Source organism: Salmo salar, chromosome ssa09 (assembly GCF_905237065.1).
Source record: "Salmo salar chromosome ssa09, Ssal_v3.1, whole genome shotgun sequence".
NCBI classification, from domain to species: Eukaryota; Metazoa; Chordata; class Actinopteri; order Salmoniformes; family Salmonidae; genus Salmo; species Salmo salar.
Window position 1 is genome coordinate 108,252,195 of NC_059450.1, and position 18,785 is coordinate 108,270,979.

At 40.1% G+C, this 18,785-nt stretch overlaps 1 pseudogene; it reads right to left on the minus strand.

Annotated features, from left to right (window-relative positions):
* Positions 1–18,785, minus strand: part of LOC106586862 (cysteinyl leukotriene receptor 1-like) — an 89,964-nt pseudogene that overhangs the window by 49,292 nt on the left and 21,887 nt on the right.

Here is an 18,785-nt window from a genome sequence, read left to right on the forward strand (position 1 = left end):
ATATTAAAACATACACTACTTATCCTTTATTTGAACATATTTAACCATGCACTACTTATCCTTTATCTGAATATATTAAACCATACACTACGTATCCTTTATCTGAACATATTTAACTAGCTACATTTCTTTTGACTACTTAACACATTTATTTTGGGATTCCATCCCTGTAGATGTAATTTACATGATGATGAGCGAGTGAGGAAGGAAAGTCTAATTAACTGCCATCCCTGAATGACCTCTCCTAGGCTGGGATTCAGTACCGTCATTTATTTATCATCTCTGAATATGACCTCTCCTAGGCTGGGATTCAGTACCGTCATTTATTTATCATCTCTGAATATGACCTCTCCTAGGTTGGGATTCAGTACCGTCATTTATTTATCATCTCTGAATATGACCTCTCCTAGGCTGGGATTCAGTACCATTTGCGTTAGTTAAATTTGTTGCAGCGTGCTTGACATTAAAAGGCTATTTCGAATTGAGCCGACATCCACAATGGTTATCGTGAAAGCCATCTCCACGAAAGTCAGGGAAAATGCCTTTAAAATGCGTATTGTCATTGTCCAGTGCGCTGTGCTATGAATTGAATCCTAGCCCAGCCTCTCCATGTTCAGACTAGCTGGTCACTACAGAGCGTTGTTTATTGGAAGTCATTATGATTCTACTGAAAATCTTTGTTGTCATTCCAGTAGCTCTCTGTAAGGATAGAGCTGAGAGCTCTCTGGTCTCTAGTCTCTCCTATACATCACTCCCTGTTAGGATAGAGATGTACCTCTCTGGTCTCTCCTACCCATCACTCCCTGTTAGGATAGAGATGTACCTCTCTGGTCTCTCTTACCCATCACTCCCCTGTTAGGATAGAGATTTACCTCTCTGATCTCTCCTCCCCATCACTCATTGTTAGGATAGAGCTGAGAGCTCTCTGGTCTCTCCTCCCCATCACTCCCCTGTTAGGATAGAGATGTACCTCTCTGGTCTCTCCTTCCCATCACTAACTGTTAGGATAGAGCTGAGAGCTCTCTGGTCTCTCCTACCCATCACTCCCTGTGTGGAAAGAGATGTATATTGTAATCTTAATACACTCCTTACATTTTGTATGAAATTGCACTTATTCAGCTTTCTTGCTTGTAAATAGACTTTGCTATTGTGATGTTGTTTTTTAATATTTGATTTCGTCTGTAAGTATTGTGATGTTGTTTAATATTTGATTTCGTCTGTAAGTATTGTGATGTTTTTTAATATTTGATTTCTTCTGTAAGCATTGTGATGTTGTTTTTTAATATTTGATTTCAATTGTAAGTATTGTGATTGCTGGAAAATGAATTTCCACATTGCGGACATGAATCTTAATCATGTTAATGCAAGACACATAGTCACATCATATACAGTGGGGGAAAAAAGCATTTGATCCCCTGCTTATTTTGTACGTTTGCCCACTGACAAAGAAAGGATCAGTCTATAATTGTAATGGTAGGTTTATTTGAACAATGAGAGACAGAATAACAACTAAATTATCCAGAAAAACGCATGTCAAACATGTTATAAATTGATTTGCATTTTAATGAGGGAAATAAGTATTTGACCCCCTCTCAATCATAAAGATTTCTGGCTCCCAGGTGTCTTTTATACAGGTAACGAGCTGAGATTAGGAGCACACTCTTAAAGGGAGTGCTCCTAACCGCAGCTTGTTACCTGTATTAAAAGACACATGTCCACAGTAGCAATCAATCAATCAGATTCCAAACTCTCCACCATGGCCAAGACCAAGAGCTCTCCAAGGATGTCAGGGACAAGATTGTAGACCTACACAAGGCTGGAATGGGCTACAAGTCCATCGCCAAGCAGCTTGGTGACAAGGTGACAACATTTGGTGCGATTATTCGCAAATAGAAGAAACACAAAAGAACTGTCAATATCCCTCGGCCTGGGGCTCCATGCAAGATCTCACCTCGTGGAGTTGCAATGATCATAAGAACGGTGAGGAATCAGCCCAGAACTACACGGGAGGATCTTGTCAATGATCTCAAGGCAGCTGGGACCATAATCACCAAGAAAACAATTGGTAACACACTACGCCGTGAAGGACTGAAATCCTGCAGCGCCGGCAAGGTCCCCCTGCTCAAAAATACATATACAGGCCCATCTGAAGTCTACCAATGAACATCTGAATGACTCAGAGGACAACTGGTGAAAGCGTTGTGGTCAGATGAGACCAAAATGGAGCTCTTTGACATCAACTCAACGTGTTTGGAGGAGGAATGCTGCCTATGACCCCAATAACACCATCTCCACCGTCAAACATGGAGGTGGAAACATTATGCTTTGGCGGTGTTTTTCTGCTAAGGGGACAGGACAACTTCACTGCATCAAAGGGACGATGGACGGGGCCATGTACCGTCAAATCTTGGGTGAAAACCTCCTCTCAGACAGGGCATTGAAAATGGCTCGTGGATGGGTATTCCAGCATGACAATGACCCAAAACACACGGCCAAGGCAACAAAGGAGTGGCTCAAGAAGAAGCACATTAAGGTCCTGGAGTGGCCTAGCCAGTCTCCAGACCTTAATCCCATAGAAAATCTGTGGAGGGTGCTGAAGGTTCGAGTTGCCAAACGTCAGCCTCGAAACCTTAATGACTTGGAGAAGATCTGCAAAGAGGAGTGGGACAAAATCCCTCCTGAGATGTGTGCAAACCTGGTGGCCAACTACAACAAACGTCTGACTTCTGTGATTGCCAACAAGGGTTTTGCCACCAAGTACTAAGTCATGTTTTGCAGAGGGGTCAAATACTTATTTCCCTCATTAAAATGCAAATCATTTTATAACATTTTTGACATACGTTTATCTGGATATTTTTGTTGTTATTCTGTCTCTCACTGTTCAAATAAACCTACTATTAAAATTATAGACTGATCATTTCTTTGTAAGTGGGCAAACACACAAAATCAGCAGGGGATCAAATACTTTTTCCCCCCCACTGTACACTTTTAAGCACAACATATTCGTTCTGTTGTACTCAAATTCAGAGAGTCTAAAGTCTTTCTCCCCTGACCTGCAGGAATGAAACATTCTAATTCATAAACAAAACATCAGAGTTGACGGTACTGTACAAATTAGAGTGAACCAACAGGACTGACAGGTATCATCTTCATTAACTTTAGTAAGTTAACATGTTTCATGTTTAAACAGTGTAATGAAAGGAGTTCCATGGTATTGACATGGTATTGACTGAGGAGCTATCTATCCATAAAGGAAGCAGCAGCCTTGAGCAGGATTCATATTACATTGAGAAACAGAAAGACATACGTGCAGACAAAAAGAAATGCAGAACGAGCCACAAACAGACCAGAACTATATAAACATCAACTTTGGCTGTTAAGATAAGAGATATGTGATCGAGTCTGTATGTCTGTCTGCTAACTAACTTCCTGTGGCTTGACACACAAACCAACAAAGCACTTTCTTAGACAGACGCGACAAACGGACAGACAGTGTGTTGTGTAGGTGGCAGAGGAGTGTCAGGCTCTAAAGAAAACAGCAGAATGTTACTGTCTAAAAACAACAGCAGAATATTACTGGAGTCTAAAGACAACAGCAGAATATTACTGGAGTCTAAAGACTACAGCAGAATATTACTGGAGTCTAAAGACTACAGCAGAATATTACTGGAGTCTAAAGACTACAGCAGAATATTACTGGAGTCTAAAGACTACAGCAGAATAATACTGGAGTCTAAAGACTACAGCAGAATAATACTGGAGTCTAAAGACTACAGCAGAATAATACTGGAGTCTAAAGACAACAGCAGAATAATACTGAGTCTAAAGACAACAGCAGAATACTACTGTCTAAAGACAACAGCCGAATGTTTCTGCAGTCTAAAGACAACAGCAGAATATTACTGTAGACTAAAGACAACAGCAGAATATTACTGTAGACTAAAGACAACAGCAGAATATTACTGTAGACTAAAGACAACAGCAGAATATTACTGTAGACTAAAGACAACAGCAGAATATTACTGTAGACTAAAGACAACAGCAGAATATTACTGTAGACTAAAGACAACAGCAGAATATTACTGTAGACTAAAGACAACAGCAGAATATTACTGTAGACTAAAGACAACAGCAGAATATTACTGTAGACTAAAGACAACAGCAGAATATTACTGTAGACTAAAGACAACAGCATAATATTACTGTAGACTAAAGACAACAGCATAATATTACTGTAGACTAAAGACAACAGCAGAATATTACTGGAGTCAAAAGACAACTGCAGAATGTTACTGTCTAAAGACAACTGCAGAATGTTACTGTCTAAAGACAGCAGCAGAATGTTACTGTCTAAAGACAGCAGCAGAATGTTACTGACTAAAGACAACAGCAGAATATTACTGGAGTCTTCAGACAACAGCAGAATATTACTGGAGTCTTTAGACAACAGCAGAATATTACTGGAGTCTAAAGACAACAGCAGAATATTACTGGAGTCTAAAGACAACAGCAGAATATTACTGGAGTCTAAAGACAACAGCAGAATGTTACTGTCTGAAGACAACAGCAGAATATTACTGTCTAAAGACAACAGGGAATATTACTGGAGTATAAAGACAATAGCAGAATATTACTGGAGTCTAAAGACAATAGCAGAATATTACTGGAGTCTAAAGACAAAGCAGAATATTACTGGAGTCTAAAGACAACAGCAGAATGTTACTGGAGTCTAAAGACAACAGCAGAATATTACTGGAGTCAAAAGACAAGAGCAGAATATTACTGACTAAAGACAAGAGCAGATTGTTACTGTGTCTAAAGACAACAGCAGAATATTACTGTCTAAAGACAACAGCAAAATGTTACTGTCTAAAGACAACAGCAGAATGTTACTGTCTAAAGACAACAGCAGAATGTTACTGTCTAAAGACAACAGCAGAATGTTACTGTCTAAAGACAACAGCAGAATGTTACTGTCTAAAGACAACAGCAGAATGTTACTGTCTAAAGACAACAGCAGAATGTTACTGTCTAAAGACAACAGCAGAATGTTACTGTCTAAAGACAACAGCAGAATGTTACTGTCTAAAGACAACAGCAGAATATTACTGTCTAAAGACAACAGCAGAATATTACTGTCTAAAGACAACAGCAGAATGTTACTGTCTAAAGACAACAGAATAATATCACTGGAGTCGTTAGACAACAGCAGAATATTACTGTCTGAAGAAAACAGCAGAATAATACTGGAGAATAAAGACAACAGCAGAATATTAGTGTCTAAAGACAACAGCAAAATATTACTGGAGTCTAAAGACAACAGCAAAATATTACTGGAGTCTAAAGACAACAGCAAAATATTACTGGAGTCCAAGACAACAGCAAAATATTACTGTCTAAAGACAGAATAATATTACTGGAGTCTAAAGACAACAGCAGAATATTACTGGAGTCTAACGACAACAGCAGAATATTACTGGAGTCTAAATACAACAGCAGAATATTACTGGAGTCAAAAGACAACAGCAGAATGTTACTGGAGTCAAAAGACAACAGCAGAATGTTACTGTCTAAAGACAACAGCAGAATGTTACTGTCTAAAGACAACAGCAGAATGTTACTGTCTAAAGACAACAGCAGAATGTTACTGTCTAAAGACAACAGCAGAATGTTACTGTCTAAAGACAACAGCAGAATATTACTGTAAAGACAGCAGCAGAATATTACTGGAGTCTAAAGACAGCAGCAGAATATTACTGGAGTCTAAAGACAGCAGCAGAATATTACTGGAGTCTAAAGACAGCAGCAGAATATTACTGGAGTCTAAAGACAGCAGCAGAATATTACTGTCTGAAGACATCAGCAGAATATTACTGTATAAAGAAAACAGCAGCATATTACTGGAGAATAAAGACAACAGCAGAATATTACTATAGTCTAAAGACAACAGCAGAATGTTACTGGAGTCTAAAGACAACAGCAGAATGTTACTGTCTAACGACAACAGCAGAATATTACTGGAGTCTAAAGACAACAGCAGAATGTTACCGTCTAAAGACAACAGCAGAATATTACTGTCTAAAGACAACAGCAGAATATTACTGTCTAAAGACAACAGCAGAATGTTACTGTCTAAAGACAACAGAATAATATCACTGGAGTCGTTAGACAACAGCAGAATATTACTGTCTGAAGAAAACAGCAGAATATTACTGGAGAATAAAGACAACAGCAAAATATTACTGGAGTCCAAGACAACAGCAAAATATTACTGTCTAAAGACAGAATAATATTACTGGAGTCTAAAGACAACAGCAGAATATTACTGGAGTCTAACGACAACAGCAGAATATTACTGGAGTCTAAATACAACAGCAGACTGTTACTGGGGTCTAAAGACAACAGCAGACTGTTACTGGAGTCTAAAGACAACAGCAGACTGTTACTGGAGTCTAAAGACAACAGCAGACTGTTACTGGAGTCTAAAGACATCACCAGAATATTACTGTCTAAAGACAACAGCAGAATATTACTGTCTAAAGAAAACAGCAGAATATTACTGGAGAATAAAGACAACAGGGAATATTACTGGAGTCTTTAGACAACAGCAGCATATTACTGGAGTCTAAAGACAACAGCAGAATATTACTGGAGTCTAAAGACAACAGCAGAATATTACTGGAGTCTAAAGACAGCAGCAGAATATTACTGGAGTCTAAAGACAGCAGCAGAATATTACTGGAGTCTAAAGACAGCAGCAGAATATTACTGGACTCTAAAGACAGCAGCAGAATGTTACTGTCTCAAGACAGCAGCAGAATGTTACTGTCTAAAGACAACAGCAGCATATTACTGGAGTCTAAAGACAACAGCAGCATATTACTGGAGTCTAAAGACAACAGCAGCATATTACTGTCTGAAGACAACAGCAGAATATTACTGGAGTCTAAAGACAACAGCAGAATATTACTGGAGTCGTTAGACAACAGCAGAATATTACTGGAGTCTATAGACTACAGCAGACTGTTACTGGAGTCTAAAGACAACAGCAGACTGTTACTGGAGTCTAAAGACATCACCAGAATATTACTGTCTAAAGACAACCGCAGAATATTACTGTCTAAAGACAACAGCAGCATATCACTGTCGTCTAAAGACAACAGCAGCATATCACTGTCGTCTAAAGACAACAGCAGAATATCACTGTCGTCTAACGACAACAGCAGAATATTACCGTCGTCCAACGACAACAGCAGAATATTACTGTCGTCTAACGACAACAGCAGAATATTACTGTCGTCTAACGACAACAGCAGAATATTACTGTCGTCTAACGACAACAGCAGAATATTACTGCTAAAGACAACAGCAGAATATTACTGCTAAAGACAACAGCAGAATATTACTGCTAAAGACAACAGCAGAATATTACTGTCTAAAGACAGAGTAATATTACTGGAGTCTAAAGACAACAGCACAATATTACTGGATTCTAAAGACAACAGCAGAATAATCTTGGAGTCTAAAGACAACAGCAGAATATTACTGTCTGAAGACAACAGCACAATATAACTGTCTGAAGACATCAGCAGAATATTACTGGAGTCTAAAGACAACAGCAGAATATTACTGTCTAAAGACAACAGCAGAATATTACTGTCTAAAGAAAACAGCAGAATATTACTGGAGAATAAAGACAACAGGGAATATTACTGGAGTCTTTAGACAACAGCAGCATATTACTGGAGTCTAAAGACAAAAGCAGAATATTACTGGAGTCTAAAGACAACAGCAGAATATTACTGGAGTCTAAAGACAACAGCAGAATATTACTGGAGTCTAAAGACAACAGCAGAATATTACTGGAGTCTAAAGACAACTGCAGAATATTACTGGAGTCTAAAAGACAACCGCAGAATGTTACTGTCTAAAGACAACAGCAGAATGTTACTGTCTAAAGACAACCGCAGAATGTTACTGTCTAAAGACAACCGCAGAATGTTACTGTCTAAAGACAACCGCAGAATGTTACTGTCTAAAGACAACCGCAGAATGTTACTGTCTAAAGACAACCGCAGAATGTTACTGTCTAAAGACAACCGCAGAATGTTACTGTCTAAAGACAACAGCAGAATGTTACTGTCTAAAGACAACAGCAGAATGTTACTGTCTAAAGACAACAGCAGAATGTTACTGTCTAAAGACAACAGCAGAATGTTACTGTCTAAAGACAACAGCAGAATATTACTGTAAAGACAGCAGCAGAATATTACTGGAGTCTAAAGACAGCAGCAGAATATTACTGGAGTCTAAAGACAGCAGCAGAATATTACTGGAGTCTATAGACAACAGCAGAATATTACTGTCTGAAGACATCAGCAGAATATTACTGTCTAATGAAAACAGCAGCATATTACTGGAGAATAACGACAACAGCAGAATATTACTGAAGTCTAAAGACAACAGCAGAATGTTACTGGAGTCTAAAGACAACAGCAGAATGTTACTGTCTAACGACAACAGCAGAATGTTACTGGAATCTAAAGACAACAGCAGAATATTACTGTCTAAAGACAACAGAATAATATTACTGGAGTCTTTAAACAACAGCAGACTGTTACTGGAGTCTAAAGACAACAGCAGAATGTTACTGTCTAACGACAACAGCAGACTGTTACTGGAGTCTAAAGACAACAGCAGAATATTACTGGAGTCTAAAGACAAAGGCAGAATATTACTGTCTAAAGAAAACAGCAGAATATTACTGGAGAATAAAGACAACAGGGAATATTACTGGAGTCTTTAGACAACAGCAGCATATTACTGGAGTCTTTAGACAACAGCAGCATATTACTGGAGTCTAAAGACAACAGCAGAATATTACTGGAGTCTAAAGACAACAGCAGAATATTACTGGAGTCTAAAGACAGCAGCAGAATATTACTGGAGTCTAAAGACAGCAGCAGAATATTACTGGAGTCTAAAGACAGCAGCAGAATATTACTGGAGTCTAAAGACAGCAGCAGAATGTTACTGTCTAAAGACAGCAGCAGAATGTTACTGTCTAAAGACAACAGCAGAATATTACTGGAGAATAAAGACAACAGGGAATATTACTGGAGTCTTTAGACAACAGCAGCATATTACTGGAGTCTTTAGACAACAGCAGCATATTACTGGAGTCTAAAGACAACAGCAGAATTTTACTGGAGTCTAAAGACAGCAGCAGAATATTACTGGAGTCTAAAGACAGCAGCAGAATATTACTGGAGTCTAAAGACAGCAGCAGAATGTTACTGTCTAAAGACAGCAGCAGAATGTTACTGTCTAAAGACAACAGCAGAATATTACTGTCTGAGGACAACAGCAGAATATTACTGTCTGAAGACAACAGCAGAATATTACTGGAGTCTATAGACAACAGCAGAATATTACTGGAGTCTATAGACAACAGCAGCATATTACTGGAGTCGTTAGACAACAGCAGAATATTACTGGAGTCGTTAGACAATAGCAGAATATTACTGGAGTCGTTAGACAATAGCAGAATATTACTGGAGTCTATAGACAATAGCAGCATATCACTGGAGTCTAAAGACAATAGCAGAATATTACTGTCGTCTAACGACAACAGCAGAATATTACTGTCGTCTAACGACAACAGCAGAATATTACTGTCGTCTAACGACAACAGCAGAATATTACTGTCTGAAGACAACAGCAGAATATTACTGGAGTCTAAAGACAACAGCAGAATATTACTGGAGTCTAAAGACAACAGCAGAATATTACTGGAGTCTAAAGACAACAGCAGAATATTACTGCTAAAGACAACAGCAGAATATTACTGCTAAAGACAACAGCAGAATATTACTGCTAAAGACAACAGCAGGATATTACTGACTAAAGACAACAGCAGAATATTACTGTCTAAAGACAGAGTAATATTACTGGAGTCTAAAGACAACAGCACAATATTACTGGATTCTAAAGACAACAGCAGAATATTACTGTTAAGACAACAGCAGAATAATCTTGGAGTCTAAAGACAACAGCAGAATATTACTGTCTGAAGACAACAGCACAATATAACTATCTGAAGACATCAGCAGAATATTACTGGAGTCTAAAGACAACAGCAGAATATGACTGGAGTCTAAAGACAACAGCAGAATATGACTGCAGTCTAAAGACAACAGCAGAATATGACTGGAGTCTTTAGACAACAGCAGAATATTACTGGAGTCTAAAGACAACAGCAGAATATTACTGGAGTCTAAAGACAGCAGCAGAATATTACTGGAGTCTAAAGACAGCAGCAGAAAATTACTGGAGTCTAAAGACAGCAGCAGAATGTTACTGTCTAAAGACAGCAGCAGAATGTTACTGTCTAAAGACAACAGCAGAATATTACTGTCTGAGGACAACAGCAGAATATTACTGTCTGAAGACAACAGCAGAATATTACTGGAGTCTATAGACAACAGCAGAATATTACTGGAGTCTATAGACAACAGCAGAATATTACTGGAGTCGTTAGACAATAGCAGAATATTACTGTCGTCTAAAGACAACAGCAGAATATTACTGTCGTCTAAAGACAACAGCAGAATATTACCGTCGTCTAACGACAACAGCAGAATATTACCGTCGTCTAACGACAACAGCAGAATATTACTGTCGTCTAACGACAACAGCAGAATATTACTGTCTGAAGACAACAGCAGAATATTACTGAGTCTAAAGACAACAGCAGAATATTACTGGAGTCTAAAGACAACAGCAGAATATTACTGGAGTCTAAAGACAACAGCAGAATATTACTGGAGTCTAAAGACAGCAGCAGAATATTACTGGAGTCTAAAGACAGCAGCAGAAAATTACTGGAGTCTAAAGACAGCAGCAGAATGTTACTGTCTAAAGACAGCAGCAGAATGTTACTGTCTAAAGACAGCAGCAGAATGTTACTGTCTAAAGACAACAGCAGAATATTACTGTCTGAGGACAACAGCAGAATATTACTGTCTGAAGACAACAGCAGAATATTACTGGAGTCTATAGACAACAGCAGAATATTACTGGAGTCTATAGACAACAGCAGAATATTACTGTCGTCTAAAGACAACAGCAGAATATTACTGTCGTCTAAAGACAACAGCAGAATATTACTGTCGTCTAAAGACAACAGCAGAATATTACTGTCGTCTAACGACAACAGCAGAATATTACTGTCGTCTAACGACAACAGCAGAATATTACTGTCTGAAGACAACAGCAGAATATTACTGGAGTCGTTAGACAATAGCAGAATATTACTGTCGTCTAAAGACAACAGCAGAATATTACTGTCGTCTAAAGACAACAGCAGAATATTACTGTCGTCTAACGACAACAGCAGAATATTACTGTCGTCTAACGACAACAGCAGAATATTACTGTCGTCTAACGACAACAGCAGAATATTACTGTCGTCTAACGACAACAGCAGAATATTACTGTCTGAAGACAACAGCAGAATATTACTGGAGTCTAAAGACAACAGCAGAATATTACTGGAGTCTAAAGACAACAGCAGAATATTACTGGAGTCTAAAGACAACAGCAGAATATTACTGGAGTCTAAAGACAGCAGCAGAATATTACTGGAGTCTAAAGACAGCAGCAGAAAATTACTGGAGTCTAAAGACAGCAGCAGAATGTTACTGTCTAAAGACAGCAGCAGAATGTTACTGTCTAAAGACAACAGCAGAATATTACTGTCTGAGGACAACAGCAGAATATTACTGTCTGAAGACAACAGCAGAATATTACTGGAGTCTATAGACAACAGCAGAATATTACTGGAGTCTATAGACAACAGCAGAATATTACTGGAGTCGTTAGACAATAGCAGAATATTACTGTCGTCTAAAGACAACAGCAGAATATTACTGTCGTCTAAAGACAACAGCAGAATATTACTGTCGTCTAACGACAACAGCAGAATATTACTGTCGTCTAACGACAACAGCAGAATATTACTGTCGTCTAACGACAACAGCAGAATATTACTGTCTGAAGACAACAGCAGAATATTACTGGAGTCTAAAGACAACAGCAGAATATTACTGGAGTCTAAAGACAACAGCAGAATATTACTGGAGTCTAAAGACAACAGCAGAATATTACTGGAGTCTAAAGACAACAGCAGAATATTACTGGAGTCTAAAGACAACAGCAGAATATTACTGGAGTCTAAAGACAACAGCAGAATATTACTGAGTCTAAAGACAACAGCAGAATATTACTGGAGTCTAAAGACAACAGCAGAATATTACTGCTAAAGACAACAGCAGAATATTACTGCTAAAGACAACAGCAGAATATTACTGCTAAAGACAACAGCAGAATATTACTGCTAAAGACAACAGCAGGATATTACTGACTAAAGACAACAGCAGAATATTACTGTCTAAAGACAGAGTAATATTACTGGAGTCTAAAGACAACAGCACAATATTACTGGATTCTAAAGACAACAGCAGAATATTACTGTTAAGACAACAGCAGAATAATCTTGGAGTCTAAAGACAACAGCAGAATATTACTGTCTGAAGACAACAGCACAATATAACTGTCTGAAGACATCAGCAGAATATTACTGGAGCTCTAAAGACAACAGCAGAATATGACTGGAGTCTAAAGACAGCAGCAGAATATGACTGCAGTCTAAAGACAACAGCAGAATATGACTGGAGTCTAAAGACAACAGCAGAATATGACTGGAGTCTAAAGACAACAGCAGAATATGACTGGAGTCTAAAGACAACAGCAGAATATGACTGGAGTCTAAAGACAACAGCAGAATATGACTGGAGTCTAAAGACAACAGCAGAATGTTACTGGAGTCTAAAGACAACAGCAGAATGTTACTGGAGTCTAAAGACAACAGCAGAATGTTACTGGAGTCTAAAGACAACAGCAGAATGTTACTGGAGTCAAGACAACAGCAGAATGTTACTGGAGTCAAGACAACAGCAGAATGTTACTGGAGTCAAGACAACAGCAGAATGTTACTGGAGTCAAGACAACAGCAGAATGTTACTGGAGTCAAGACAACAGCAGAATATTACTGTCTAAAGACAACAGCAGAATATTACTGTCTAAAGACAGCAGATTGTTACTGTCTAAAGACAACAGCAGAATGTTACTGTCTAAAGACAGCAGCTGTCAGGGATTTCTTCGTTTTCTGACGATATAACGAAATCATCGTCGGAAAAGGTAGACCAATACGCAGCAGGTATGTGATTGTTCATTTTGAACATTTATTCACTTCAAAACGAATACAAAAACAACAAACAAGAAAACGACCGATTCACTGACAGTCTGCAAGGCATAAGGCTAACACAGAACAATCACCCACAAAAGCAAACAAACACACCCTACTATATGGGACTCTCAATCAAAGGCAGATAGACAACACCTGCCTTCAACTGAGAGTCCCAACCCCAATTAATCAAATATAGACATACACTCACTAGACTCCACATAGAAATACCTAAACATAAACCAAAACACGGAATTACTAAATCAAACACCCTTTTTACAAAACACACCACCCTGAACCACATAAAACAAATACCCTCTGCCACGTCCCGACCAAACTACAATACTAATTAACCTTTATACTGGCCAGGACGTACAGTACCCCCAAAGGTGCTAACCCCGGAAGCACCTTAAAACGAAAAACAAAAAAAACAACCCCAAACAAAACCAAAATTCCCCTCTACTAAAGGGAGGGAAGGGAGGGTGGCTGCCGTCAACGACGGCACTGTGCACACCCCTCCCCAACCCACCTATATCTGGAGGTGGCTCTGGTTCCGGCCGTTCCAGGCTGTCGGGCCACTCTGGCATCGCGGGGGGCAGTCGGGCCAGTCTGGCATCGCCGGGGGGCAGTCGGGCCAGTCTGGCAGTTCGGGACAGTCTGGCAACTCGGGACAGTCTGGGCAGTCTGGCAACTCGGGACAGTCTGGGCAGTCTGGGCAGTCTGACCACTCCGGCAGTTCAGCGCAGTCTGACCTCTCTGGCGACTGTTGACTGGCGGGCAGCTCTGACGACGACTGTTGACTGGCGGGCAGCTCTGACGGCGACTGTTGACTGGCGGGCAGCTCTGGCGGCGACTGTTGACTGGCGGGCAGCTCTGGCGGCGACTGTTGACTGGCGGGCAGCTCTGGCGGCGACTGTTGACTGGCGGGCAGCTCTGGCGGCGACTGTTGACTGGCGGGCAGCTCTGGCGGCGACTGTTGACTGGCGGGCAGCTCTGGCGGCGACTGTTGACTGGCGGGCAGCTCTGGCGACTGTTGACTGGCGGGCAGCTCTGGCGACTGTTGACTGGCGGGCAGCTCTGGCGACTGTTGACTGGGCAGGCAGCTCTGGCGACTGTTGACTGGCCGGCAGCTCTGGCCACTGTTGACTGGCGGGCAGCTCTGGCCACTGTTGACTGGCGGGCAGCTCTGGCCACTGTTGACTGGCGGGCAGCTCTGGCCACTGTTGACTGGCGGGCAGCTCTGGTGACTTGACTGGCGGGCAGCTCTGGTGACTGTTGACTGGCGTGGCTGGGTTGACGCACTTGTAGCCTGGTGCGTGGTGCTGGTACTGGGCTTACCAGATTATGAACACGCACCTGCAGGCTAGTGCGGGAGCGGGAACAGGACGAGTCGGACTGGGTTGACGCACTTCCGGGTCCGCACGAGAGACAGGAGCTGGAAACCCAGGGCTATGGAGGCGCACAGTCAGTCTAGATCTTACCTCCTGCACAACCCGCCTTGGCTGGATGGAACTAGTAGCCCTGTACGAGCGGGGTGCTCGTACAGGGCAGACTGGGCTGTGCAGGGGCCTGATGGTAGCCGTGCGTAGAGCAGGAGTTGGGTAGCCTTGTCGTCGGAGGCGTACCGGCGACCAGATGCAGCTGCGCAGGCATCCTCCTACCAGGCTGGATGCCCGCTCTAGCACGGCACCTGCGAGGGGCTGGAATAACGCGCACCGGACTGTGCGTGCGTATGGGTGAGAGAGTGCGCTCCTCAGCGAAACATAGCGCCTTCTCCACCCCATATGCTCCTCCATATAACCACGGGTAGCTGGCTTCCGGCTCTTCTTACGCCTAGCCAAACTACCCGTGTGCCCCCCCAAAAAATGTATTGGGGGGTGCCTCTCGTGCTTCTCCCTCAGCGCGTCCATGGCCTCGTACCTACGCCTCTCTGCCTTGGCTGCCTCAATTTCCCACTGCGGGCAGCGATACTCCCCAGCCTGGTGCCAAGGTCCGGCCCCGTCCAGAACTTCCTCCCCAGGTCCACTTCTCCCACCAGTCCAACTCGAATTCCCTCTGCTCCTTCCTCTGCTGCTTGGTCCTTGAGTGGTGGGTGATTCTGTCAGGGATTTCTTCGTCTTCTGACGATATAACGAAATCATCGTCGGAAAAGGTAGACCAATACGCAGCAGGTATGTGATTGTTCATTTTGAACATTTATTCACTTCAAAACGAATACAAAAACAACAAACAAGAAAACGACCGATTCACTGACAGTCTGCAAGGCATAAGGCTAACACAGAACAATCACCCACAAAAGCAAAAACAAACACACCCCCTACTATATGGGACTCTCAATCAAAGGCAGATAGACAACACCTGCCTTCAACTGAGAGTCCCAACCCCAATTAATCAAACATAGACATACACTCACTAGACTCCACATAGAAATACCTAAACATAAACCAAAACCCGAAATTACTAAATAATAGACACCCTTTTTACAAAACACACCACACTGAACCACATAAAACAAATACCCTCTGCCACGTCCTGACCAAACTACAATACTAATTAACCTTTATACTGGCCAGGACGTGACAGCAGCAGAAAAGTACTGTCTAAAGACAACAGCAGAATATTAATGTCTAAAGACAACAGCAGAATATTACTGTCCAAAGACAACAGCAGAATATTACTGTCTTAAGACAACAGCAGAATACACCTGTCTAAACGCAAAAGCAGAATATTACTGGAGTCTAAAGACAACAGCATGATATTACTGTCTAAAGACAACAGCAGGATATTACTGTCTAAAGACAACAGCAGAATATTACTGTCTAAAGACAACAGCAGAATATTACTGTCTTAAGACAACAGCAGAATACACCTGTCTAAACGCAACAGCAGAATATTACTGGAGTCTAAAGACAACAGCAGGATATTACTGTCTAAAGACAACAGCAGAATATTACTGGAGTCTAGTAGACAACAACAGAATATTACTGGAGTCTAAAGACAACAGCAGAATGTTACTGTCTAAAGGGGCAACAGCAGAATATTACTGTCTGAAGACAACAGAATAATATTACTAGAGTCTAAAGACAACAGCAGAATATTACTTGAGTCTTTAGACAACAGCAGAATATTACTGGAGTCTAAAGACAACAGCAGAATATTACTGTCTGAAGACATCAGCAGAATATTACTGGAGTCTAAAGACAACTGCAGAATATTACTGTCTGAAGACAACAGCAGAATATTACTGTCTAAAGAAAACAGCAGAATATTACTGGAGTCTAAAGACAACAGCGGGAATATTACTGAGTCTAAAGAAAACAGCAGAATATTACTGTCTAAAGGCAACAGTGGAATATTACTGGAGTCTAAAGACAACAGCAGAATATTACTGTCTGAAGACAACAGCACAATATAACTGTCTAAAGACATTAGCAGAATATTACTGGAGTCTAAAGACAATAGCAGAATATAACTGTCTGAAGATATCAGCAGAATATTACCGGAGTCTAAAGACAACAGCAGAATATTACTGTCTAAAGACAATAGGAGTAATATTACTGAGTCTAAAGACAACAGCAGAATATTACTGGAGACTAAAAACAACAGCAGAATATTACTATCTGGAAGACAACAGCACAATATAACTGTCTAAAGACAACAGCAGAATAATACTTGAGTCTAAAGACAACAGCAGAATATTACTGTCTGGAAGACAACAGCAGAATATGACTGAGTCTAAAGACAATAGCAGAATAATACTGTCTGAAGACAACAGCAGAATATGACTGTCTGAAGACAACAGCAGAATATTACTGTCTGAAGACAACAGCAGAATACACCTGTCTAAACGCAACAGCAGAATATTCTGGAGTCTATAGACAACCAGCGGAATATTACTTGAGTCTAAAGACAACAGCAGAATGTGACTTATTCTAAAGACAAAAGCCGAATATTCCTGTCGATAGACAACAGCAGAATAGTACTGACTAAAGACAACAGGATATTACTTCTAAAGACAACTCAGGATATTACTGATCTAAGGACAAGCAGCAGAATTTATGTCTAATGTCAACAGCAGAATATTACTGTCTAAGACAGCAGCAAATATTACCAGTCCTAAAACAACAGAGACATTACTGTCTAAAGACAGCAGCAGAATATTACTGACTCCTAAAGACAACAGCCAGAATATTAACTGCAGTCTAAAAGAAAACAGCAGAATATTAATGTCTAAAGACAACAGCAGGATATTACTGACTAAAAAGACAGCAGCAGAATATTACTGTCTCAAAACACAGCAGATTTCTTGAGTCTTTAAAACGGCAGAGATATTACTGATTCGAAGGACACAGCAGATATTTGAGTCTAAAACAATGGCAGAATGTTATTTCTAACAGCAAATATTACTGTTAACAACAGAATAATATTACTAGTCTAAAACAAAGCAGAATATTAGCTTGAGTCTTTAGACAGCGGCCAAACCTATTACTGTCAAAACACAGCAATAATATTACTGGAGTCTAGACAATAGCAGAATGTTACTTTCTCAAGACAAAGCAAATATTTCACACCTTCTAAAGGCAACAGAAAATTTAAACTAAACACACAGAATATTACTGGAGTCTAAAGACAACAGCAGAATATTACTGGAGTCTAAAGACAACATTAAATAATTACTGTCACAAGACATCAGCAGAATATTACTGGAGTCTAAAACAACTGCAGAATATTTACTGTCTGAAGACAACGCAGAATATTACTGTCTAAAAAAACAAAGAATATTACAGATTCTTAAGACAGCAGCGAGGAGATATTACTGGAGTCTAAAGAAAACAGCAGAATTTACTGTCTAAAGGCAACAGTGGAATAATATTACTGGAGTCTAAAAGACAACAGCAGAGAATATTACTGTCTGAAGACAACGCACAATATAACTGTCTAAAACATTACCTAAATATACTGAGTCTAAAGACAATAGCAGAATATAACTGTCTGAAGATATCAGCAGAATATTACTGGAGTCTAAAACAACAGCAGAATATTACTGTCTAAAACAATGAAGTAATATTACTGGATCTAAAACAACGCAGAATATTACTGTCTAAAAACAACGGCAGAATGTTTTGTCTAAAGACAACAGCAGAATGTTGTTACTGTCTAAACCTGCAGAATATTACTGTCTAAAAAAACAGCAGCCAGAATATTAATGTCCAAAACCTCTTGAAATATTACTGTCTAAAACAACGCGGAATATTTTGGGTCTAATGACAACAGCAGAATATTACTGTCAGAACCAACAGCACAATATAACTGTCTAAAGACATTGGCAGAATATTACTGGAGTCTAAAAACAATAGCAGAATATAACTGTCTGCAAGAAGACATCAGCAGGAATATTACTGGAGTTTAAATACCTGCAGAATATTTACTGTCTAAAGACAATGGGGTAATATTGCAGGTTCTAAAAGACAACAGCAGC